At 39.8% G+C, this 25847-nt stretch overlaps 1 long non-coding RNA gene across 1 annotated transcript in view; it reads left to right on the top strand.

Moving 5' to 3' along the window:
- The window catches only part of LOC138743931 (uncharacterized), a 271123-nt gene that overhangs the window by 193010 nt on the left and 52266 nt on the right, over positions 1-25847 (top strand). The window contains exon 2 of the long non-coding RNA XR_011345119.1: positions 13395-13454. This is a non-coding gene — a long non-coding RNA (uncharacterized lncRNA). The remainder of the gene's footprint in view (positions 1-13394; positions 13455-25847) is intronic.

Raw genomic sequence — 25847 nt, 5'->3', positions numbered from 1 at the left:
TTGGTGCTTGAAAATAAATCGATGATCACGACTTCATTGGACCAGGGAAACATTACCTCAGTTACTTTGCGTAAATCAATCTATTTCATATTGGCACCATGGTTTTCTTCCCAGCCCAAATTTCCAATTAAATGCATGCACATGTCTAACTTCATGATATACATGTCCATGCATTGTTTAAATCATTGCCATCAGTTTTAATGTAGCCTATTCAAAAATAGAATTTTGCAATGCTTTCTGTTCCGAAGCTTTTCATAATAATTCTACTGGGAAGACACTTCAAACTCTTCTTCATGCTGGGTGTTTTATTGTTTGATTGCCACTGGGCCTTAACTGATTTTTCATATTAATTCATATTTTATTTCTTGCCTCCAATTAAGTTTGCACAATTGATTTCATTTAAAGTGAATTATTTCTTCTGTGGCCTATAGAGCATTACAGAAACAGACCAATGATCCTTCTAGTCTGTGCTGAGCTAGTACTCTGCCTTGTCCCACTGACCTGCACGCAGGATATATCCCTCCATACCCCTCCCATCTATGTAACTGTCCAAGTTTTTCTTAAATGTTAAAATTGATCCCACATTTACCATTTCAGCTGGCAGCTCATTTCCATACTCCCATTACTTTCTGTGTGAAGACTTTCCCCCCGAAGGCTCTACCCTTTCAACCTTAACCCATATTCTTTGGTTTGTTTCTCATCTACCCTCAGTGGAAAAGCTCACTTTCATTTACTATTTCTACTCCTGTCATTATTGTGTATACCTTTATCCCCTCATTCTTCTATGCTACAGGGAATAAAGTCCAAACTGGTTTGACCATTCCTTGTAGCTAAGTTCCTCAAGTCCCAGCAGCATCCTAGTAAATCTTCTTTGTACTCTTTCAATCTTATTGATATCTTTGCTGTAGTTAGGTGACCAGAACAGCACATAATATTCCATATTTGGCCTCAGCAATGCCTTATACAGCTTTACCACAAGGTCCCGACTCTTATACACAATAGTTTTATGCTTTCCTCATTACTTTGATGTATGAAGGCCAAATGCCAAAAGCTCACTTTATGACCCTATCTTTCTGTGATACCGCTTTCAGGGAATAATGTATCTGTAATCCCAGTCTCTCTGTTCGACCACACTCCTCAATATCCTACCATTTACCCATGTATGTCCTACCAAACTGCAACACTCACCCTTGTCTGCATTAAATTCTATCGGCCATTTTGCAGCCCATGTTTCCAGATGGTACAGATCCCTCTGCAACCTTTGAAAGCATTCCTCACCGTCCTCTACCCCTCCAGTCATTTATTTACTTTGTTATTTCCTGTCGAGGTTCCAGACCAGTGAGCAAAACTGCAGCATTGATTCTCTTCATTCACAAGTTGTAAAGAATTTTAGAGATGCTGACCCATTTGCTCGAGTGTTCTTCAGTCTCTCATTGCTGCACTCAATGTACCCATCTACTTCAGAAGGGCATCATCCAAGAACAGAATAAGCTGCCTCAATGACATCTACTGTGATGAAATGCCTTGAGGCTGGTCATGGCCAGAATTAACGAACCTCAGCAAAGAACTGGGCCCACTGCAATTCTCCTACCAGTACATTTGCTCCACAGCAGATGCAACCTCACTGGCTCTCCACTCAGCCTGGATCTCCAAGACAACAGCAATGCGTGTATCAAGATACTTTTTCTCACTGCTACCATCAGGGAGGTGGTACAGGACCCTTAAGATAAGCACCCACCAAAAATAACTCTTTCCCCTTCACATTCAGATTTATGATTGCACAATGAACCACAGACACCACCTCCTGCACCATTTTTAAACATGCAATTTTTGCATCTATAATGCTGCCACAAAAATTTTGTCATGTATGTTCATGACAATCAATTCTGATTCTATTATTGCAAGTTAAGGATTAATGGTCATTCTCGAAACACAATCCATAACTTTGTCTCCATACTAGTCCATAAGAAATGAAACAAAGACTTCTGGAAATGTACTCAGTAGGACAGGTATCATCTGTGGAAAGAAAAATGGTTAATGTTTCAAGTGATGTGAATAACATGTTTCCCCTCGGTGGGTGAATCCATTACAAGAGGGCATAGTCTTAGAATTAGAAGGTACCCTTTTAAAACAGAGATGAGGAGATATTTATTTAGCCAGAGGGTCATGGATTTGTGGAATTTGTTGGACACACACAGTTATGGAGACTCGATCATTGGGGGAGTTTAAGGGAGAGATTGATAGGTTACTAATTAGTCAGAGAACCAAGGGATATGGAGAAAAGGCCAGAACAACAGACCAAAATAGTTTGAAAGAAAAGAAAATCCAGCATAGCAGGAGCATCTGCCAGGTGAATAAGATCCAAGATCATGATGCAGGTTTAATGACATTCGGTCAGACCTGGAGTTCTGACAAAAATTAGAGAGGTTGTTTATCCAAAATCATTGCATCCACTGCTGAACCGTGAGAATTTCGACAAGAAAATAATGTTCCTTGAGCATGCATCAGGCTTCTTTGGAACGGAGTAAGAAGTCAAAGGGAGAAAGGTCAGAGTGCAAGTTGGATGTTCTGCTGAAATCACCTTTAGAATCTTTAGTGCATGTGCGTGTGTGTGTGTGCGTGTGCGTGTAAATAAAAATATATAAAAATTTTATTTTTCTAATGTAACTTTTTTTCCTGTATATTCCTTCTCATATTACCTTTGAGTAATGGCTTTTATGTACTACTTCTGAAAAATCCAATAATTGGAAACAATTGCCTCCTCATTGATTATCAACACACATGCGCACCCCAAGGATGTGTGTTTAGCCCACTGCTCTGCTCATTATATACCCATGACTATGTGCCAGGCACAATTCCAATGTTATGTACAAGTTTGCCGATGACACCACAGTTGTCGGCAGAATCACCACGGCAATGAGGAAGCTTGTTGAATGGTGTAATGACAACAACCTTATGCTCAAGGAGATAATTGTTGAAGTCAGGGGAACACGACCCAGTCCTCGTCGAGGGCTCAGTAATGGAGACAGTCAAGAGCTTCAAATTGCTGGGTGTCCTGGAGACTCCATGTTGATGCAATCACAAAGGCAGCTCACCAGCAGCGATAATTTGAGGTGTCTGAGGAGATTCAGTATGTCACCGAAGACTCTCGTAAACTTCAGCAGGTGTACTGTGGAGAACGTATTGGCTGGTTACAGCTCTGCCTGGTAATGGAGGCACCAATCCACAGGATAAGAATAAACTCCAGAGGGTTGTTAACTCGGCCTGCGTCATCACAAGCTCCAGACTTCACTCCTTCGAGGACATCTACATGAGGCAGTGTCTTAAAAAAGCAGCCTCTATCTTCTAAAACCCCCTCCACCCAGGCCATGCCCTCTTCACTCTGCTACCAGAGTGAAGGTACTGGCGTCTCAAGGTGAGCACTCAATGGTACAAGGACAGCCTCTTCCCAGCTGCCATCAGATTTCTGAATTATCAATGAACCAAAGACACTGCCTTACTTTTTCTACACTATTATTGTTGTAAGATGGTTATAATATGAATGTTTGCTCTATGACGCTGTCTCAGAACACTCCATTTCATGATTTGTTCATGACAATAAATCCTGATTCTGGAAAAATAAAGAACTCTGAACCTGAAACCAAGCAACAACAGCTTTCAAATACAATCATTGTCAAGTAATCCTCTGGGAACATAAAATTTGTAAAATTTGAGATGCGTAGCTGATTAAGGCACAGCTAGATTAAAAGGTTCTCTACTTTTTGCAGGTATCACAAATATAAAAATACCTGGCAAGTGTTTGCTATACTCTGTAACCATTGCCTCTTAATTAGCATAGCCCTGCATTCAACCATCAATCACAGAGACGGATGTAGAAATATTAAAGTGTTGAAACCAATTATAAGATTGAATGTTCAGCAGTCCACAATGACATGACATATGTGTTCCTTAAGGATCCAAGTAGAGAATCGTGGAAGACGAGTTGGAAAGTGTCACGTAACTGACAAATATGCTGTTCCCACCTTTACGAGGAGGTTGTTGAAATGAGAGCGTGCCGAGTCATCTTAATGAATTGGTAATTAAAATCATCCATGTAATAAGAAAACAAATGCAACTGAAATAAGCTAAACTCTTTCTTGAAGTGGAGTCTTGCATTTGAATTCTGCTCAGCTCAGTTCAATGTTAGCAGGCTTGACTGTGAGGCAGAATGTCATACTCCTCAAATATTTGAAGTATATAATTTGGGCTGACACTTCACAGCAATGGGTTTTTTTTGTGCATGGGAATGTAGGGGAATTATTCTGGCCAATTAACAGCATCATAAACACGTCTTGTGGCATAAAAGCAGAAAATGCAGGAAATAATCAGTGGGTCAGGAAGTAAAGAGAGAAAAAGTAGTTTCAGATCAAAGACTGTTCATTCTGAATATTTTGATCTGCCCATATATCACACTGCTGTTTAAAGGAATTTTCTGGATGCAAATTTCCTCTGAAGCACCTTGGAATGTTTTGAAATTATAAAAGGCTTTGTAGATGTTAATCAAAGAACGTCAAGGCCAATGAAGTACTTTATTTTTGAAGAGTTGTTCTAATGGAGAGAATGTAACCATCAATTTATGCACAAGCAGGACTGTTTATGTCGAACTGAGAAAGTAGACCCGATCTCAGTTCAATGTTTTAAGCAAAAGATGGCACTTACAACATTAGGACACAGCCTCAGTTAAAACAGACAATTTCAATTTTGGACAGAGTTTGAACCCATAGCTTTCTGTCTCAAAGGCAAGATTTCTATCACAAACCTATGACGAGAAGTATATGAATAACAAGTCATTTACTCCATGGGTTTTTTTTTTAATCCCTTATGCCAAATTGATGCAAAGGCCCAGGAAACAGAATGCCTGCAGTAAAACATTGGCGACAGCAGGTGCATCATTAATAATGTGATAGAAGGGAATATTCCTAATTTGTGCTTCATTTCTTTTGAGACTGCTTACTGAGTGGTTTGCAGCCATTTTCAATGGGGGAGTGTATGCTTCTCCCCACCCCCTCCTTCCTTCCTCCCTCCCTCCCACCCACCCACTTCCCCCACCCCCTCCTTCCTTTCTCCCTCCCATCCCCCCCCCCGACCACCACAATGGGAGCCAGAGCATATTTAAGGGAAGTCACAGACTGAAATCGTACAATCTTTTGTATTTTTTATGTAATCTGTAGGAGAGAAGTATGGAAGAAATCAACTAAACAACTGCTTCACAGGGAAGGGGGCCCATAAACTTGGAGCAAAGTCCAAAGAGGGCCTTGGCAAAAAAATGGTTGAGAATGGTAACAGTTATCTGGTATTATTATCGATTCTGGAACCCTTGAACCTCACTGCAATGAGATCCTGATGCTAGTGCTGGAGGCACCAGATGCCTGAAGCTGTGTTCACATTCACCCACCACCATTCCTCATCGAATCTCAGGGATTGAACCCTCCCCAGCCTATTCGCCTCTAGGTGCAACATTTCTATGAAACAGCTAAACTCGTGAAAGTCAACCTGATCTGTAATAAAACCAACAGCAGAATCAATTAAGAGTGCAACAGTTTCTATATTCAGCCTTGTTAATGCTAGCCGGAGTGAGTGGTACAATAAGAGTTCAGTGACTCATTCTCTACACTGATCGCCACTCAAAACATATGGAGTGTTCACCCCACCTTTATACACCTTTGGACAGGGGTCTGCTTGAGGCCTGACAAGTTTCACACAGTTGGCGATCCTTGTATTTACTTGTGATGTCAGGATGTCCTTGGTGTATTTACTTTCTTTGTGGTGTTAGTTACTACCTCACTACAGCACAAGAACGGGCATGTTAGAAGGCAATTACATTCCCACCATTCTACTGTATTTTCTTACCTTATTCATTAACCCTTTGTTAAACATATTTGTTAAACTTATTTTTTTACAAAGCCAAAAACATTAAACAAAATCTGCCCTGGTGATATTAATGTGTTAAAGAGAGTTTATAGTCCGTTGATGTGATAATTCAGCAGGAAATGGTGGATAACCCAAGAGCTCAGTTACATGAGCTGGAGACAAGCACATACAACCTACAACAGCTGGGAAATTTAGATGCAGGTTCAAGTTTATCATCATCTGACTGTATGTATTGCAATCTGACAAAACAGCATTTCTCTGGTTCATGGTGTTGTGAGTGGGGGAACAGACTCAATGGGTCTCAAAAGCAAGGACTCTGAACAATCTGACAGTCAATTACTTTAATCAGATAAGCTACACATGAGAACATCACAACAAGAATAAGACACACACAGACAAAACAATGAACTAGAGTACGCAGTGCTGTTACATACAAGGAAAAGAAAAAATAACTGCCAATCCTTGACTCAGTGTAGATGCTGCTCTATGCGACTCAGGACTCTAAATAAGACACTCTCAACCCGTTACTAGTGTACACCTTACCAAACAATGTGTCCATTGGCCTTCCACAGTATTCAGCTTGGAGTGAAAAGGTTGGTCCCTCAAAGATGGTAAAAAGAGAGAGAGGTATGTGGACATAGCTCCCTTTATAGTACTGGAGGGCTGGGGAAAATGGCTCAGTGCTATCAAGATCTAATTGATTACAAAGGTCAATGGCCCAAGGCCAAGGACAAAGGTACTTAAAGGGGTCAATAGTCAGGTGTGCACTAATGGTGTGGCTTCTGACCCTCCACAATACAGGTCTACTCCCAAATACATGCAATATACAGTATGATAATCATATATATGAAGATAAAATTTAAACATTGATTTAAGTATTTTAATAAGATTTAAAAATAAACACATTTGGAATAATAAAGCTAATAACAGAAATCATGTCCTTGAATCTGAAATGCTCTTTTAAAAAAAGAAATTTGTTGCTGTTTCTTGTCCGGCCTACTCGTATGATGTTAGGCTGATGGCAATGTGGTAAACTCTTAACTATCCTCTCAATGGACTCAGCAAGGCCTTCAAAATCAAGAATATTTGTTAAAGGTGAGTGGATCGAAGTCATAAGTAGAACTTAAGATATTAGTTTGGGGTAAGTGAAGCGTGTACAGTACATCTAAATCCAAGGAATGAACTGTAAAGAAGATGGAAAATCTTTAATGATCATTCTAAATGTATCTTTAATTGTTTAAAAACTATCTATCGCTCCTTTGACCTGCAGGAGCCTGTGTGTTGTTCTTAAAAATGAAAAGTTGCACAAATAGACAACCACGTGATCATCCTTCAAAGCACTTTTCTTCACAAGTGTCCAGCTTTTAAAATGGAATCTCTTCCTAATGACCATTTATTGTTGTTTTTACTTGTTTCTTATCAACATTATTTATGGTCAAAGTATCATTCTGCGATTCTCTGCTGAGTGTGTACAAAGATCCAATGGTGGTGAGTGTAGTAAAGTCACATGACTCTCCACCTTGACAACATTTAAATGTGGAAACACAAAATGCTGGAAGAACACGGCGGGCCAGGCAGCATCCATGGAAGACAATGGATAGTTTAATCTTGGGCTGAAAACCTTTTGACCTGAAACATCAACTATCTGTTGCCTTTCATGGATGTTGCCTGACCTGCTGAGTTCCTCCAGTGTTTTGAGTTCCTCCAGTGTTTTGTGTTTCTCCAGCCTTTCCAGCATCTATGGTTGGCAATCATTAATATTATTAAAGATGTTCACATATCTGTTTAGCTGTCATTTTAATTAGACCTGTATCTGTGATCACTTACCACATGACACCTTTGGCCACATATGAACAATTTGGAGGAGAATGCTGGTGGCACAACACAGACAGAGCAGGACATACACAGTAAATGACAGGGCTCTGAAGAATGTATTGGAACAGAAAGATCAAGAGGTACAGGTACAGGTTTCCGTGAAAGTGGCAATACAGGTTGACAAGGTGGTGAACAAGGCATATGGAATACTTTATACCATTGGCCGGGGCACTGAAAACAAAAGTAATTACATCATGTTACAGCTTTGCAACTGGAATATTGTGTGCAGCTCTGGTCACCATATTGATAGTGTCATAGAGTTCTCCAGTATGGAAATAGGCCCTTTCGCACAACTTGTTCGTGGTTCCATTTGTCTTTGTTTAGCACATATCTCTCTCTATGTTCCTGCCTAAATGTCTTGGTAAAGTTTAGACTTGCTCCACCTCTATCATTTCCTCTGGCATCTTTTCCACATACCATTGAATCCCCATTATCTGGAATTCAATCAACCGGAAACTCAAACAGCTGACAAAAAAAAAATTGAAGAAATAAATAAATAAGGCTGGGTGGGCAGACCCTGTGGGGGAACGCTGAGACTTCGTTGGACATGCTGAAGTAGTAATGCCCTAAATGTGCGCGCATTCCACTGGCATGGAAGTGAGCTGGGTTGTCAACTGCCCTCAGGTGTGCTGATGGCCTGACCAGTCCAATTGAGTTGGAGGTGGGGGGATGGGAATGGGATATGGAGGGGGAAGGGGCAGATAGAGGGGGTGTTGAGACTTCGCTGTCAGATTTTGGACCCGGATTAGAAGATAGCCTCTGATTTTGAGGGGGTTAATTTTGATGGCGGCATGGTTACTGTAGCAGCTAGTGCAACGCTGTTACTGCACCAGCGACTGGTGTTTGAAATTTTGTAAATTATGGAAATTACCTGATTAAAGTGAACTTTACATAATGATAGACTGCAATACTGATTTTTGTTTCAAATTACTACATTTTGCACTGAACTTTGTCTTTTAAACGTTGTATTCTTAATGTAAGTGTATTAGTTTGGCATTGTAAATGAGTCTTAGTCAACTGGAAAATTCACATGTCCAACATGCATGATCCCCATAGGTGGGGATTCTACTGTACCCACTACCCTCAGTGTGAAGAAGGTGCCCTTTGGATCCATTTTAAATCTATACTCTCTACTTGAAGATTACCTTACCCTGGAAAAAAAGCAATGACGATTGACCTTATCTATTCCCATGGCTCAGGGAGTCCATCTAGCCTCTCCTACAATTCAAGAGTGTCCGTTCCAGTAACGTTCTCATGAATCATTACTGCATCCTTTCCAACTTAATTATTTCTTACAATGCTGGGTGAGCAAATCTGTACACAAAGCTCACGTGCAGTGTCACCAATGTCTTGTACGTCTGTAATGTGATGATTTTGCTCCTGTACTCAGTACCTTAATGAACGAAGACAAACATTTCAAACACCTTCTTTACTATGTGTGTTACCACTTTCATAATCCTGTATTCCCAAGTCTAGCTGTTCTATATCACTTTCCAGGCCCCTACCATATACTGTATTAGTCCTGTTCTGGTTTAGCATATAAAATAGAACACTTTGCACTTGTCTGAGTTTAATTCCTTGCCTTAATTTTTCTGTTTGCCGAGATCCAGTCAAAATCTTTGATAATTTTTTTCATTCTCCACTCTACCATCAATTTTGACATTTCCTGCAAACTTATTAATTCATTATATTAACTACATTGCCATCCAAGTCATCAATACAGTGCCCCACACTGATCCACGCAACATATCACTAGTGATAACCATGCTCTGTCTCCTAATTCTGCACTCGATTGGCCAGTTCACCATGGATCCCATAAAATCTAACCTTCCTGACCAGCCTATCATGCGGCACTTTTTCAAAAGCTTTACTAAAACCCATGTACACAAGGATCCCGTCTTCCCCTCATCATTCTTCTTGGTCACCACTTCATAAAACTCAGTCAAATGTGTGAGATGATTTCCCACACACAAGGCCTGCTGACTGTTCCTAATCAGTCTTTTGCCTTTCCAAAGGCATGGAGATCCTTTTTTCTCAGCTTCCTTCCAGTAACTCACCCAAGACCTAACATAAGATCACTGGCTAGTAATTATTTAGATCGTAGAATCTTTTAGGATTCTCTTTAACCTTATCTGCCAGAGCCATCTCAAATACTCTCCTTGCTCTCCCTTTTTCCTTCTGAAATGAACTCCTGCACCATCTATACTCCTCAAATGATTTGCTTAATTTTATTTGTCTATAATTGACATATGCCTTCTATTTTTCTTGACCAGAGCCTTAATATCTCTGTCAACCATGGTTTCCAAATCTTATCAGCTTTGCCCTTCACTCAAACAGGAATAAACTGCCCTCTACTTCCCCTATCTCTCTTTAGAAGCCCTCCCACTTCCCTTTACCCACACATTGTCCACAGTCTGTCCCAGTCAATCTTTGCAATTTCCTGTTTCGTGACAATAAAAATAACCCATTTTAGGATTTTCACTTGTGGAGCAGTCTTATCTTTTCCATAATTATTTTAAAACTAATGGAGTAATGGCCACGAGTCCCAAAGTGCGATCCTCTTGATACTTCAGTGCTCAGAGGAGGCCCAGTGTTGTGTGCTCTCATTGGAGCATTTGCATATTTTTTGAGAAAACTTTCTTGGTTGCATTCTGTCCTGTCCAAACCTTTTGGTCTGTGAGACCCCCAATCGTCAATATGAAGGAAGTTGAAAACACCCACTATTACGACCCCGTTGCTTCTACTGACATCTGTGATCGGCCTTCACGCTTTTTCCTCTCATTCCTGCTGGCTTCTGGTGGGATGTCCATTTCCTGAAAAGTGATCATCCCCTTCTTTCTAACCTCTGTAGAAATAATGTGAATATTATGGGAATAAATACTAGAGCGCATCGGATGTCCCCCAAAGTTCCTCAACATGATTATCCAACTGCACGAAAACCAACAAGGTCGGGTCAGATACAGCAATGAGCTCTCTGAACCCTTCTCCATTAACAATGGCGTGAAGCAAAGCTGTGTTCTCGCACCAACCCTATTTTCAATCTTCTTCAGCATGATGCTGAACCAAGCCATGAAAGACCCCAATAATGAAGACGCTGTTTACATCCGGTACCGCACGGATGGCAGTCTCTTCAATCTGAGGCGCCTGCAAGCTCACACCAAGACACAAGAGAAACTTGTCCGTGAACTACTCTTTGCAGTCGATGCCGCTTTAGTTGCCCATTCAGAGCCAGCTCTTCAGCGCTTGACGTCCTGCTTTGCGGAAACTGCCAAAATGTTTGGCCTGGAAGTCAGCCTGAAGAAAACTGAGGTCCTCCATCAGCCAGCTCCTCACCATGACTACCAGCCCCCCCACATCTCCATCAGGCACACAAAACTCAAAACGGTCAACCAGTTTACCTATCTCGGCTGCACCATTTCATCAGATGCAAAGATCGACAATGAGATAGACAACAGATTCGCCAAGGCAAATAGCGCCTTTGGAAGACTACACAAAAGAGTCTGGAAAAACAACCAACTGAAAAACCTCACAAAGATAAGCGTATACAGAGCCGTTGTCATACCCACACTCCTGTTCGGCTCCGAATCATGGGTCCTCTACCGGCATCACCTACGGCTCCTAGAACGCTTCCACCAGCGTTGTCTCCGCTCCATTCTCAACATCCATTGGAGCGCTTTCATCCCTAACGTCAAAGTACTCGAGATGGCAGAGGTCGACAGCATCGAGTCCACGCTGCTGAAGATCCAGCTGCGCTGGGTGGGTCACGTCTCCAGAATGAAGGACCATCGCCTTCCCAAGATCGTGTTATATGGCGAGCTCTCCACTGGCCACCGTGACAGAGGTGCACCAAAGAAGAGGTACAAGGACTGCCTAAAGAAATCTCTTGGTGCCTGCCACATTGACCACCGCCAGTGGGCTGATATCGCCTCAAACCGTGCATCATGGCGCCTCACAGATTGGCGGGAAGCAACCTCCTTTGAAGAAGACCGCAGAGCCCACCTCACTGACAAAAGGCAAAGGAGGAAAAACCCAACACCCAACCCCAACCAACCAATTTTCCCCTGCAGCCGCTGCAACGGTGTCTGCCTGTCCCGCATCGGACTTGTCAGCCACAAACGAGCCTGCAGCTGACGTGGACTTTTACCCCCTCCATAAATCTTCGTCCGCGAAGCCAAGCCAAAGAAAGAAGAATGATGAAGTTATAGCGGATGCAGTATAGATTCATGATGACTGGATGGCTTGAATTCTAAAGAGAAATTGGATGGGCTGAGACTATTTGTCCAAGTGAGAAGGAAGCTGAGGGGGACCTAATAGAGGCTTTTAAATTCATGAGGAGTTTACATCAGGTGGATGGTCATAGTCTTTTTCGCAGGATAGGGGAGTTGCTTTGACTTAGTGTTATTTTGACTCAATAACCCAGGAATGGAATGGATGTTTAAGTTAAATAGCAGATACTTTTTTTTCCCCTCTGTCTGCATGTCTCTAGACCTGCTGCCAATAAAATTCTGTTGGGTCTTTGCGCAGATCAAAGTTGCTATTCCCACTCTTCTCCTCTGACATATTTTATGCCTGCAACACAGTACATAAACATTAGCTGCACTGAATGTGCATTTTTAGCATCGTTTCCTTTTCACAACATTTTTCTGATTGCATTTATCTATCCAATTGATCACATTTATTTTGAACATTAATTAAACAAGATGCTGCCTCAGGTGAGGTTGGACCAACTTGGATTCTTTTCTCTGGTGTTGGAGGCTGAGGAGTGACCTGATAAAAATTTATAATATTATTAAAGGCTTAGATAGGATAAACAGTCAGAATCTTTCCCTGGATGAAAATGAAGACATGTATTTCAGGTGAGAGGGGGAATGTTTAAAGGAGATATCTGGGAGAATTTTTTTTTACACACTAAGAGTAATTGGTGCCTGGACCATGCTGCCAGGGTAATGGTAGAAACAGACACAATAATAGAATTTAAGATGCTTTTAGATAGGAATGGAATATACAGGAGACCAGGATCATGTGCAGCAGAGAGATTAAGTTTAATTTGGTAGTGTGTTTGGCACAGACATCATGGGTCGAAGGTCCCACGAGAATTCTCTTTTATGTTCCATGTTCTAATTGATGAGCATATCGACAAAACTAAACTGGAATTACCCTTGTGTCCAATGTCAACTTGCATTCACTTTGAGCCTGCTTCTCTTTGAGATGAGGGTCACAAATTCATACTTAAAAGCATGATTTATTATAAGTGAAGCAAAAATACTGAATATACTGTACTTGCATCATTTGACATATACCTAAAGTATAATGAGAATCCGAACTAGATAAATATCACCTGTTATAATACATATTGCTTCATGCTTATGCACTTAATGTTATGAGATTTTGCAGATATGTTCTCACAAACATTGTTCAAGAGTCCCAAGTTTTTACATGCTTGCTATGAAGCTATTTCTGGTCAGGGATCATATTGTGTTTGAAAATGGAAAGCAAACTCATTGCAATTTAATAAAATGTCTGCAAAAGTGAATGCTGGCAACAGATTACTTTGAATCATAATATTTTTGAAAGAAATTGAAAGCACTCTTTTGTTGTATTTTTTGCAGCTTTGAATGATGCATTCACAAGAATATTTCATGGCAATACTGAACAGAAATACAATCAAGGTATGTTATCCAATATGAAATTCGTAAACCATATATATTCAGCAAAACTGCAAATGATGAATTATCAGCTTTTACACAATAAATATTGTATGGCAATAAAATAACTTTAACATTCAATTCAAAACAGAGCTTTAATTTTATTGAGTTCACATGACAAGCAAATTTATACATTTTATACAAATTTGGTATTCTCTCCTTGTTTCGTTGTGTTTTGATAAGAGGGGAAAGGTAATTTATTGTTAGCCCATTGTGACCGTGACAACCAAAAAAAAAAGCGGTTGGACTAATCCCCTTTCCAAATTCTTGATCTGTAGCCTTTTAGGCAATGATACATTAAGTACTCAAGCATATACATTTTTAAATGTAACAAGGAATTCTACCTTCAGTGATTGAATGAGCAATGTTTTCCTCCATTTCTCCCATCTATTTAAATCGACATGTACTTTCTAGTCATCTTTTCGAATTGCTTTGTGATTTTCCATACCTTCAGTAATGCATTGTATTGCTAAGTGATAACAAAGCATACAGATTGGAATTTTCCAATGACTCCAAACCTACAATCCAGTAACCCAAGTTCTGTGTTCAACTTGAGTCTTTTAATCTTACCTTGGCTCCCATCTTCGAATTTCTTGACTCTCAATGCATAATTAGTCGATCCAAGCATCTGATTTGCTATCACAATAATCACTGCATGCGATAACATTCTTTCACAGAGCAGGTAAAAGCTGGCGCAATGCTCAAAAGTGCTGGCGAAACCCAGCAGGTCCCACAGCTTCAAAGGAAGTCAAGGGAACTCAAGGAAATGAGAAGTATCCTACCTGACGAAAGACAAAGGCCCAAAACATTGGTACCCCTTACTTCATAAGAATGCTGCAAGTCCTGATGACTTTCTACCGCATGTTTGTGTATTGCATGCGACCCCAGCAGCTTTAGGTTTTTTGTTTAGCAGAAAATAAATGGGCTACTCTTTTAGCTTTCTTCATCATGAATTACTGTTCATAAAATATATTTTTTAAATCCACAAAGTACAACGCAACCATTATCGATGGGTACCAAACAAATACACCTTCATATTGAATTAATTACATTATGTAGGTTAATTGGGTGGCATGGACTCGTGGGCTGAAATGGCCTGCTACCGTGATGTATGTCTAAATTAAACTAAATGGAATATATTATATATATAGTTATGAGCCCAGAGGTCCAATAAACCCAGCAGCAATAGATATTCCCCAAGACAAATGGACATTTAAACAAAAGTTGCTTTTAATTATCTTTAAACATGAAAACAGAATCACAATTTAACTTATTGCTATTGACTTAACGAACCTAACTTAACCCCCTTCTAATACTAAACGCACATATTGTAATGTGTGTGTAAGTTGATAAAAGTTCTTTGGTTTACAGTCCAATCTCACTTCTTATTCCTCCAAGTTCACTGGTTGCAGGCAATTCTTATACTGTGCAAAGAATTAAACATTTATAAAGTTCACCAGGCTTTGGTGCTTGAAAGGTAAATGGTTACCACTCAGGAAGGTTCTTGTCAATTTTCAGAGAGAGGTTTGTTGTTCCAGGACATCCACAACTGATTCCTTTTTAATCAGCCACTTCAGTATCTTGCTGACTAAACTTGCCCCCTTCCGGGATCTCAAGATGATAACCTTTTTTTCTTTTAGGTCACCACAGAGTTTCTTTTTATTTCTCTTATTCCATGAAACATTAGACAGCCAGTCCTCTTTTCTTGCAAGAACCACAAGGGTTTTGACCAAGCCATCTTCCAAATGGGCTGTCCACAAGCTTGCCAGCTGGTTCTGTTCCAGTCCAAGCTGCTATCTGCTGGCTGTAACACTGTAGAAGTGATCTCTGTATGTGTGTGTGTGTGTGTGTGTGTGTGTGTGTGTGTGTGTGTGTGTGTGTGTGTGTGTGTGTGTGTGTCTCTCTCTCTCTCTGACACAGAGAAAAAACCCTTTTTGACTCTCTCTGCTTGCAAAACCATATGACCCTCCTAGAACAACAAGTTCTTTCCCAGACAATCTGCGGCTCCAACAAGATCTTTCATCTGTTGCCTTCTGTAAATGACAATCCATTAGTGAAATCTCTTGAGCACTCCTCAAGGCTCTTGAAAAAACTGTTGGCCTCGACATGTCTAGCATGGGGAAGAGCTCCAGTATTTCAAATAAGATCTGTTTTAAAGTGTTTGTGTGTAACCTACTCGTACAAACCTTTCCCAATTTATCTCCCAAAAACTGTCACAATATATATAAACATGATGTGTACTTTATTTGACTCATGACTGATCTGCCTGTAAAGAATATGATTGGAAGGGGTTTTATTTCTTTCAACAAATCAATGGTTTAATAAATATTTTGTGGAGGAGAATAAAAGAGGTCTTTACTGCAATGTGCGGAATGATTCCATCCTTACAATGGCAGGAATCAATGCGAATACAATGAAATATTAAGGCAAGTGTAAGGAATAAATTGAACTTTACATAGCACACATATTACAATATTGTATATGTTGAGTCCATTGCTTTGAAGTATACTGATGGCTACAGATTAAAAATTAATTAATCATACCTAAAGAGTTTGTCAAGGCAATCAATTAAATAGCAAACAGTATAATGACTAAACATAGTTCAATGCAATGAAATCAAATGACCTTTACATTTCTGCCACATTTGGAGCCAATAGAGCCTTAATTTTTATAGTTTTCTTCTTGAAAGTCTTTACCTTCAGCTCTCAGGTGAGGCACTGTCACAACGATGGCTTGAGAGCTTTGCCATATTTCAAATTGGAGATTTTCCGGCTGATGTGAAATAGTACAGAGATATTGCTATGTTTGTCTATAGTCAGTGCTCCCATTCCAGACACTCTTGAAATATACTGATAAGATTTAAAAAAACATTATTTGCTTTATTTTCAGCTTTATGCAATTGAAAATCATGTTATTTTCTGGAATGAAAAGTAGGAGGTCAAGCAGTATCAGTGAGAGAGAAAGAATAGCCAACAAACAGGTATATTGTAGAAGAGAAAGCAGATGACAGGGTGGGAGTGGTGGGATAGTGGCCCAATGTGGAATTGGTGAACGAGGTAGAGGTGAAACAAAATGGCAAACAGTGTCAAATTTAAAGGCGATCTGATGGGCGATTTTTTTTTTCCACACAGAGGGTGGTGGTTATTTGGAATGAGCAGCCAGAGGGTCTTGAATGCACTCTTTCTTCATCATAGAGTTGGTAGAAACATGGACATAAGAGCTGATGTGAGGTGGAAGTGACTGACTGTGGCATCAAGGCACCAAAGTGTTCAAACTGAGATCAACGGAAATGATAGAAAATAAACATTTTCTAGCAACGTAAAAAGTATGAGGAAGGGAGATGTGGTTGTCAGAGGGTAATAATATCAGTCTCTTTTTTTTTCTTTGGCTTGGCTTCGCGGACGAAGATTTATGGAGGGGGTAAAAAGTCCACGTCAGCTGCAGGCTCGTTTGTGGCTGACCAGTCCGATGCGGGACAGGCAGACACGATTGCAGCGGTTGCAAGGGAAAATTGGTTGGTTGGGGTTGGGTGTTGGGTTTTTCCTCCTTTGCCTTTTGTCAGTGAGGTGGGCTCTGCGGTCTTCTTCAAAGGAGGCTGCTGCCCGCCAAACTGTGAGGCGCCAAGATGCACGGTTTGAGGCGTTATCAGCCCACTGGCGGTGGTCAATGTGGCAGGCACCAAGAGATTTCTTTAGGCAGTCCTTGTACCTTTTCTTTGGTGCACCTCTGTCACGGTGGCCAGTGGAGAGCTCGCCATATAATATGATCTTGGGAAGGCGATGGTCCTCCATTCTGGAGACGTGACCCATCCAGTATCAGTCTATGGATGCAGAAAAGGCTTTTTGATCAAATAGAATGGGCATATCTGTTTACAACTCTTGAACAATATAATTTTTGTTATGATTTTATTAAATGGATTAAATCACTGTTATTCACGTCCAACTGCCGCAGTTCTTACTAATTTACAACAATCTCAACTTTTCAATCTGCAATATGGCAGTCGTCAAGGATGCCCACTAAGTCCTTTATTATCTGATCTGGCGATTGAACCATTAACAATGGATTTTCATGAATGCAAAGACATCTTGGGGATTAAGAGGAAAGTGATTGAACATTAGATCTTCCTTTATGCAGATGATCTCCTACTTTTCATTTCGGATTCAGTTGCTTCTCTCTCCCATATGATGTCATTACTTTCTCAATTCAGTTAAATTAAATTTGCCTAAAAGTGAACTCCTTCCCTTGAATTCTCCTGTATCAATGTATGATGGTTTTCCTTTGAAGATCATTAAAAACCAATTTACCTACCTTGGCATTACAATGATAAAGAATCATAAACATCTTTTTAAGGAGAATTATCTTACTGTGTTTAAACAGGTGAAGCATTCCCTGATTCAGTGGTCACCTTTGTCTACAACTTCAGTTGGCCGTATAAATTCTACGAAAATGAATATCTTAACTAAATTTTTATATCTTTTTCAATCTGTTTCAATTTATTTTCTTAAATTTTTTTTTCACTTTCCTCTACAGAGATCAAAGAGAGATGGTGATATGGCTCTGCCTAACTTTAGATTTTACTACTGGGCCGTCAATATACATTTTGGTCCTTCTTTCATAATCATTCTGATCGCCCGTATGGGTATCAATGAAGCTAAATTCCCCCCAAAATGTGTCCAATTTAGCGCTTCTCGGCTCTTCACTTCCATTTTCAACTAAGTTAAAAGACAATCCCATTGTTAAACATTCTGTGAGAATTTGGGCACAGTTTAGAAAACATTTTGCATTTCATAATTTTTCTCTTTCAGGTCCTATCATATCTAATCACATTTTTCAACCTTCTTTGCATGATGTTATTTTTCAGAGATTGTATAGGGAGGGTATTTAAAGTTTTAAAGATCTGTTCATTGATGGATATTTTGTAACAATTGAGCAGCTTTCTGCTAAAATTATCTTGCACAAATCTCAATTTTTTTTAGGTATTTGCAAATCTGACCTTTTCTTGAATCATAGCTTTCCAATTTCCCAAGAGTCTGAATCAAATTTTTTAGATGAGTGTTTTTAGTTTAATGCCTTCTTGTTTAATATCTACTAATTACAAGAAATTATTATGTTTAAAACAGTCCATTATTTAAAATTAAAAAATGCTTTGGAACAGGATTTAAATTTGACTATATCAGATATAGATTAGGACGCAATTCTTAAGTTGGTTAATAGCTCTTCGTTATGTACTCATCATTGTTTATTACAATTTATTACACAGAGCACATATGTCTAAGGTTAAATTATCTAATTTATACTCTGATGCGAGACCCTGTTGTGACAGGTGTAAGAGTGGAGTATCATCATTAATTCATATGTTCTGGACTTGTCCTAGTCTAGAAAAATACTGGAGAAGGTTTTCCACACTTTGTCTATAATTTTTAAAATTGATTTAGGGGCGAATCCTTTGGTGGCCCACTTCAGTACAATGGGAATGAATGATTCTTCTTTGTCCCCAGTTCAGAGTCGTGCTATCTCTTTTGCCTCTCTTTTGGCGAGTTGTGCGATTTTAATTAAATGGAAGGTTGCTGCCCCACCTACTCATGGTCAGTGGTTGGGTGGCATCATGTCCTGTTGGAATATGGAAAAGATTTGTTATTCAGTTAATAAGATTTAAGACAATGTGAGGTTCATTTATGAATCACTTTCTTATTTTATAATTTCACTTCAGTCTAATTGAATCATCTAACTCATATCTTTTCCATGTACTTTTTCACATTTTATTTCCAATACCTTGGTTTTTCCTTTAATGTTAATTATATGTAGCATCTGGCAATGCTGTTAGGGAGGAGTACTGAGTTTTTTCTTTTTGTTTTGTCTATTTCTGTTATTTTTCCTTTTTTTCTCTTCTTTTTTATTTCCTTTTGCTTCTGTTATTAGTTCCTTATTTTTAATGTTATTTGGACAATGAATTGTGGATATGTTTTACAATTTACATTTGATATACTGATTGTTTTATTAATTACGTGTAACTATCATATCTTTGTGTTAGTATTATAAACTCTTTATTAAAGTTAATAAAAATATTTTAAAAAGGAAGTCAATTTGCAGTTTAATACCATGAAAATTTGTCCAAAGGGCAAAGGCAAACCAAGCACATCTGTTATAATATACATAATCCTGCAGTTATTTTAAACACGACTGCAAATATTTACTGGCAGTCCTTGTGAGTTGAAGATAACTTTGTTTCTCTCTCTGGAGCCTGAGATGGACTGCTGAGAATAGTGGGAGATCTGCAACCTTTGCCGCAGATGGTACTTAGTCAGGTGAATGGATGGTGGTGTGCTCCTTCCACTCTTTTTGTTGGGCTTCTGCATGACACCTGAGAATCTCAATGCTCTCCTGAGTGCTTCTTTTCTGCTGTTTGTTTGCCAAGGATTCCCACCATTCAGTGGGAATGTTGCACCTTTTCAAAGAGGATTCAAGGACTCTCTTGAAGTGTTTCTTCTTTTGGCCTAGTAATAAGCCATCTGTTTTGGGAACTTGATGTGATGTGGCCCAATAATCAGAACTAGGAGAATGTAATTATGGCCTCAAGGTGGGATATGTTGGGAGGGGAGAAGATTCTGATGACAACTTGCTTATCCTGTCAAAGAATCTGGATGATTTGTGGACACAACGTTAGTACTTCCTCACAAGTGCATTCACATGCTTCATGTAGGCAAAGTGTGCATCTGAAGCACCCAGAAGAGCAGGGATCATTGCTGCTCCATAGACTACGAGCTTAGTGCAGGGTTGGTAGAGTTGATCATTGAAGACTCAATTCCACAGAAGGGCAAATGCTTTGCTGGTGCATTGGTGTTAGTGGTGAATTTCATCATGGATGTCACTGAGAGGTGGCCCCTGAGATACGAATATGTTTTCTAGGGTCATGTCATAGGTCTTTGCTGTCAGGTGGCAGATTTATGCATGTACACAGGTTAATAGAGGATCTTTGTTTTGTAAATTTTAAGTGGCAGGCTGGTCCTCTCGAAGATTAAAGCAAATAAATTGACGGTGGCGTGAAGCTCGCCTATCCAACATGAACATTGGCAAATACCACAGCTCAATGACTGTGGCCACAACTTGATTCTGATCCTGGCTCTAGAGATGAGGTCATCAGGGAAATACTGTTTCCTATCCATCAAAGATCAGCTGTTCTCCACCCATAAACTTGTTGAAAAATGAAGTGTAGTATAGATACACGATCCTTTATCTGGACATCAAATCCAGAAAGCTCCAAAAGTGGGGACTGGCGGTCGGGAGGAGGTGGCCAAGGGACCAGCGGTCAGGGGAGGCAGCCGGCAGGCTGAGGGACCGGCGGTTGGGGGAGACTGCCAGGCGGCTGAGGGACTGGTGGTTGGGAGAGGCGGCTGAGGGACCGGCAGTTAGGGGAGACTGCTGGGCGATCGGGGGAGGCAGCCGGGGACTGCGGTTGGGTAAGATGGCCGAGGGACTGCAGTTGGGGGAGGCGGCTGGGCGGCCAATGGACCAGCGGTTGAGGGAGACTGCCGGGTGGCCGAGGGTCCGGTGGTCAGGGGAGACGTCCGGGAGGCCGAGGGACTGGTGGTTGGGGGAAGCGTCAGGGCAGCCGAGGGACCAGCAGTTGGAGGAAACGTCCGGGCGACTAAGGGACTGGCGGTTGGAGGAGGTGGGCAAGGGACTGCAATTGGGGGAGACGGCCGGGCGACTGGAAGGGGCTGGGGTTGGATACAGCTGCACAATTCGGATGGGCTTCCCGAAATCCGGAAAAATCCAAAATTTGGAACACACTGTCCCCCAAGGGTTCCAGATAAAGGATCTTGTACCTGAACTGCAATCGGAATAATGACAAGAGTTTTGCTTAATTCCAGTCTGCACTGACTCATTGGCACAAATTGCAGCTAGTGTAATAATGTGGCATATGTAGAATGGAGGAAATCTGAGCTCTGAATTAACCTCTGCATTCTCTCTCAGCTAAATGCTTTGTAAGGTGAATGTGGCTGTTCATGATGGTTGATGCTGCTCCATGAATTTTTCTGTGCTGAAGTTGATTCCCAATTTGCCTCTTGCTGGACAGGATCCATAACTCAATTCAGATCTTTGTCCAGGAAGAGGAAGCATTAGAAAAGGCCTTTGTGGCTTTCTCTGTGACTCTCAACAGGGGTGTCACAGTCAAAATGGATTATGGTTATTCAGCTTTAATAACCCTGATGGGATAAATATAAAATAATAAGAGAGATTTTCTCCAAATAGATTTTTTTTTTAATTGTTACTGTGGCCCATTTTATCATCCATCTTAGCATTAGCCAATGCTAAGCTTCCAGAGAGCTTATTTATATTTGATGTCAAGACCTTTTAAAATTAAAATTAATTTAAAGCTCAACTGTGTAGAAGAAACAGAAAGAAAAGTGCTTCACCCCTTCCCAGTCCCATGTCCGCCCTCCAGATGTAGAGCTTTCCTATTGGAACTGCTATTTCCCGAATTTAGACCTCAGCCTGTCAGTTCTAACCAGACTTTCAATTATATTTTTCAATGAAGAGTTGTCTGTCTGTTGCCTTAGAACTTTTATTTATTCCCCATATTGTCTATCCCTCATTTTGTGCAATACTCAAAAAGTTGTGGGAAATCACAATATTTTTACACTATTTCTGCCAACTATTTGCTGTCATGTTATTTGTCAATTTCTGTTATATCTTTATAATATAATTTATTTTATTTTTATATTAATTTATATATTTACATGTAATAAATATATAATAATTAAGACACAGTTTTAATTGCAAATTTTCCTTGTACGTGTTGGCAGAATTTTCAAATTCAGCTGAGATAATTACTTTCAGTGAAATGTTTTGCCAAATGTTGATTTATTACTTGTGCTTTGGTCCGATTTACACTTTATTTTAACCTGTGTGTGAGATCTCCTTTCATTCAATACAAAGCACCCAATGTGACTGATATTTAATGAGGAATAGGGCCAGATGGTACTTTCGCCAAATGCACAGAAGCCTGAAAGGCCCCAGTTGTAAGAGTGCAACAACAAACATCCAACCGATGAAAGAAAATCACAGCCTCTCCGGAAATGCAATCCACAATGAGAAAAATTAACCAATGGAGGTTGTAGTCCTTTGACAGTTGATCTGTTACATATTTATTCAAACACAAGTCAATTGTTGGCAGAATGAAAAATATAAATAATTGGAACTTAAAATTGGAACCTGGTCTGCGTGGCTTGGAGTGAAACATGAAAGTCTGCAGACGCTCTGATTGTAGTGAAAATGCAGAGATGCCGGAGGAACTCAGCCCGTCTGGATGTTTCGGGCCTGAGCCCTTTTTGGGAACAGATCTCGCCACTTATTTTGCCTGGAGAATTACCCAGAGACTTTCTGTGGGCTTGTCAGTGGAGATTTATATGACCTGAGCTGGGCTGCTATGGCATTTTCAGTTTACGTGGGACAAATAAAGCAGCATAGAGGCTCTTCAATCTGTCAGTTTGAAAAAAAAATTCCTCACTGAGATGTCAAGGGAATGAAACAAGAAACATACATTTTAATTTTTGTGTTGGAACGGTTGGGATGATCCAATTTAAGGAGGGCCTTCAAGAGAATGTATTGTTTAAAAATTTGCAACATTAGTTTTCTTCCCATGAGTGAGGCTTCACACGTTTAAAGGTCATGAGATAGTTTTTAGCATTAATTGTATGATGTCAGTAAAATGCCAATAAATGTTGATGGGAGTTAAAACTCATAATTTAATGAAGAGCTCAGGCTACCTTTAACTGTAGAAGTCCAGAAATATGGATGCCAGAAATCTAGACCACCCGAGAATCTGGATTTTTCAAAAAAATGTTTAATTTAGTGGGCTTTTGCAGGCGTGCGAAAGCACCTCAGAGCCAGAGCAGCAACAAGTGCTGACTTTATTTTTTTCTTTAAAACTGCTCGTTTTGATGTAAATGAAGCTGTATTTGCCAATGAATAAACTATCAAAATGTACTTGTTCATCTCCTCTTTATTCCTCCTTAAATTTGAATTTTAAATACACTGCCCTAGAATGCTGAAAATCCAGACCAACCCAGTCCCCTAGCCCAAATTTTCTGACTTTTGTATTTCTACAGATACTGTGTGACTGAGTTTCTACAGCACCTTTGTGTTTTGCATTCAATGTTCATTGCTCAGCACTAACCTTTCAACTATCCCTCATTTATAAATTAGCAGGCATTTAACTGACATTTGTTTCAATATTTATTTTTCTTGTGTGATTCCTTGTGTAAAGTTTGCAAAATCATGACTGGGGTGGGGTAAGAAGGGTCCTTTGAAAACAACTTCTAATGTGAACTTTCTGATGCCAGCTGTTTGATTTCAGTTCACCCTCCACTTTATTTGCTGGGCAATATCTTGAACTATGACATTGTCCTCCTCAATTATGTTTCCTTTGTTACGAGTCCAGAGGACCCCAAAACCCAGCAGCAATTGATATGCACCACGACAAAGGGTTTCCTAAACAAAAGTTGCTTTTAATTATCTTTGAACATAAAAATAAAATCAAATTTTAACTTATCTCTATTGACTCACTTAATCTACTTAACACCCTTCCAATGCTAAGTGCACGTGTGTGTAAGATCAGCAAAGTTCTTTGGTTCACAGTCTAATCTCACTGGTTGCAGGCAATGCTTGTACTGTGCACAGAAGTTAACATAAATAAAGTTCACCAGGCTTTGGTACTTAACAGGTAAATGGTTACCACTCAGGAGGATTCTTGATGGTTCTAAGAGAGAGAATTTTTCTTCTTTCAGGTCACCATGGGGTTCCTTTCTGTTTCTCCTATTCCAAGGGAAATACCGGACAGCCAGTCCTCTCCTTTGACCAGGCCGTCTTCCAAAGCTTGCTTGTCTGTCTGTCTGTCTGTCTGTCTGTCTGTCTGTCTGTCTGTCTGTCTGTCTGTCTGTCTGTCTGTCTGTCTGTCTGTCTGTCTGTCTGTCTGTCTGTCTGTCTGTCTGTCTGTCTGTCTCTCTCTCTCTCACTCCCTCCAATTCTGAGAGCAAAGTCTCTTTTCTCTGCTCTTTTCCTGCAAAGATCACATGACCTTCCGGACAGTAAGTTCTGTTTTCCAGACAAAGCTGCTACTGCCTGTTGTTACATTTGTTGCCTTTTGCAAATAACAGTCCATCATGAGTCTGAGCCTCTTGCAAAAGCTCCTGCAAAAATTCTGTGTTTTAAAGTGTTTGTGTGTGGCCTTCTCTAACGAACCTTTGCCAATTTATCTCCCAAACACCTCTATATACACTTTCACACTTTTAATGATTGGGATTGGCAATTTTTCCTTCTCTGTCTCCTCCTTCAAATCTGCTTCGATGCCAAATCTGTTTTTTTAATTTTTTATATTTTTAGTGATGTTTTTATAATATAAATGATTGAACAGTACAATTATACAATGTGTTACAAGATTCAGAAAAAAAGAAAATTAAAGTATTATGTGATATTCTCATAATAAGGAAATCCAAGCACAATCAAAACAATACAATAAGATATAACAACAAAATAAAAAGCAAAACGAAAAAATGTCAAGACCCCTTCCTCTAAGTAAGGGTGAAAGTTGAAATGAAGGAATCAAGTGACACCAACTTGGAGGGGGACGGCAGAGTGCCAAAGTTCCAGAACAACCCTAAACCTTAAGGTGATGATAATAGTCCCATGTCTTTTGGAACAATATTTGAATCCTTGAATTATTTTCTAGAGCCAAACAAGCCATAATATCCCTTAGCCATTGTGCATGTGAAGGTGGAGTATTATCTTTCCATCTAATCAAAATTGCACGTCTGGCTGTCAATGAAGTTAAAAGATAAAATTTGGCTTTGAATTGAAGTCAGTAATATGTCAACATCTTGAGGTGATCAAAAAGAGCAATTAAAAGGCAAGGTTCCAATTTTAACTTCAGAATTACCAATAGTGTTTGAAAAGCATCTTTCCAAAATTCTTCTAAGCCAGAGTAGGTCAAGAACATATGAACTAAAGATGCATTACCTAGTTTACACTGATCGCATGGAGGATTTATATTTGAACAGAAATGAGACAATTTAACTTTAGACCTATGTGTTCTATGGACACTTTAAATTGCAGTGCAAACAACGCTGTGCACAAAAGGAAGTAGTTTTAATCCAATTAAAAATGTAGTCCCAAACCTCAACGGATAATGAAAGATTCAAATCCTGCTCCAAGGCATTCTTGATTTTAACCAGGGGGGAGGAGGCTAGTTTTAGATCAGGCAAACTATCATAAAAAAAGAGAAAGTAAGCCTTTATGGGAAGATTGTAGATCGAAAAAAGGTCTCAAGAGCGGTCGCCTCAGGGATTCTAGGAAAAT

This window comes from Narcine bancroftii, chromosome 10, assembly GCF_036971445.1.
Source record: "Narcine bancroftii isolate sNarBan1 chromosome 10, sNarBan1.hap1, whole genome shotgun sequence".
In the NCBI taxonomy this organism is placed as follows: Eukaryota; Metazoa; Chordata; class Chondrichthyes; order Torpediniformes; family Narcinidae; genus Narcine; species Narcine bancroftii.
The sequence above is the reverse complement of the archived record's forward strand: the minus strand, read 5'-3'. Positions and strand labels throughout refer to the sequence as shown.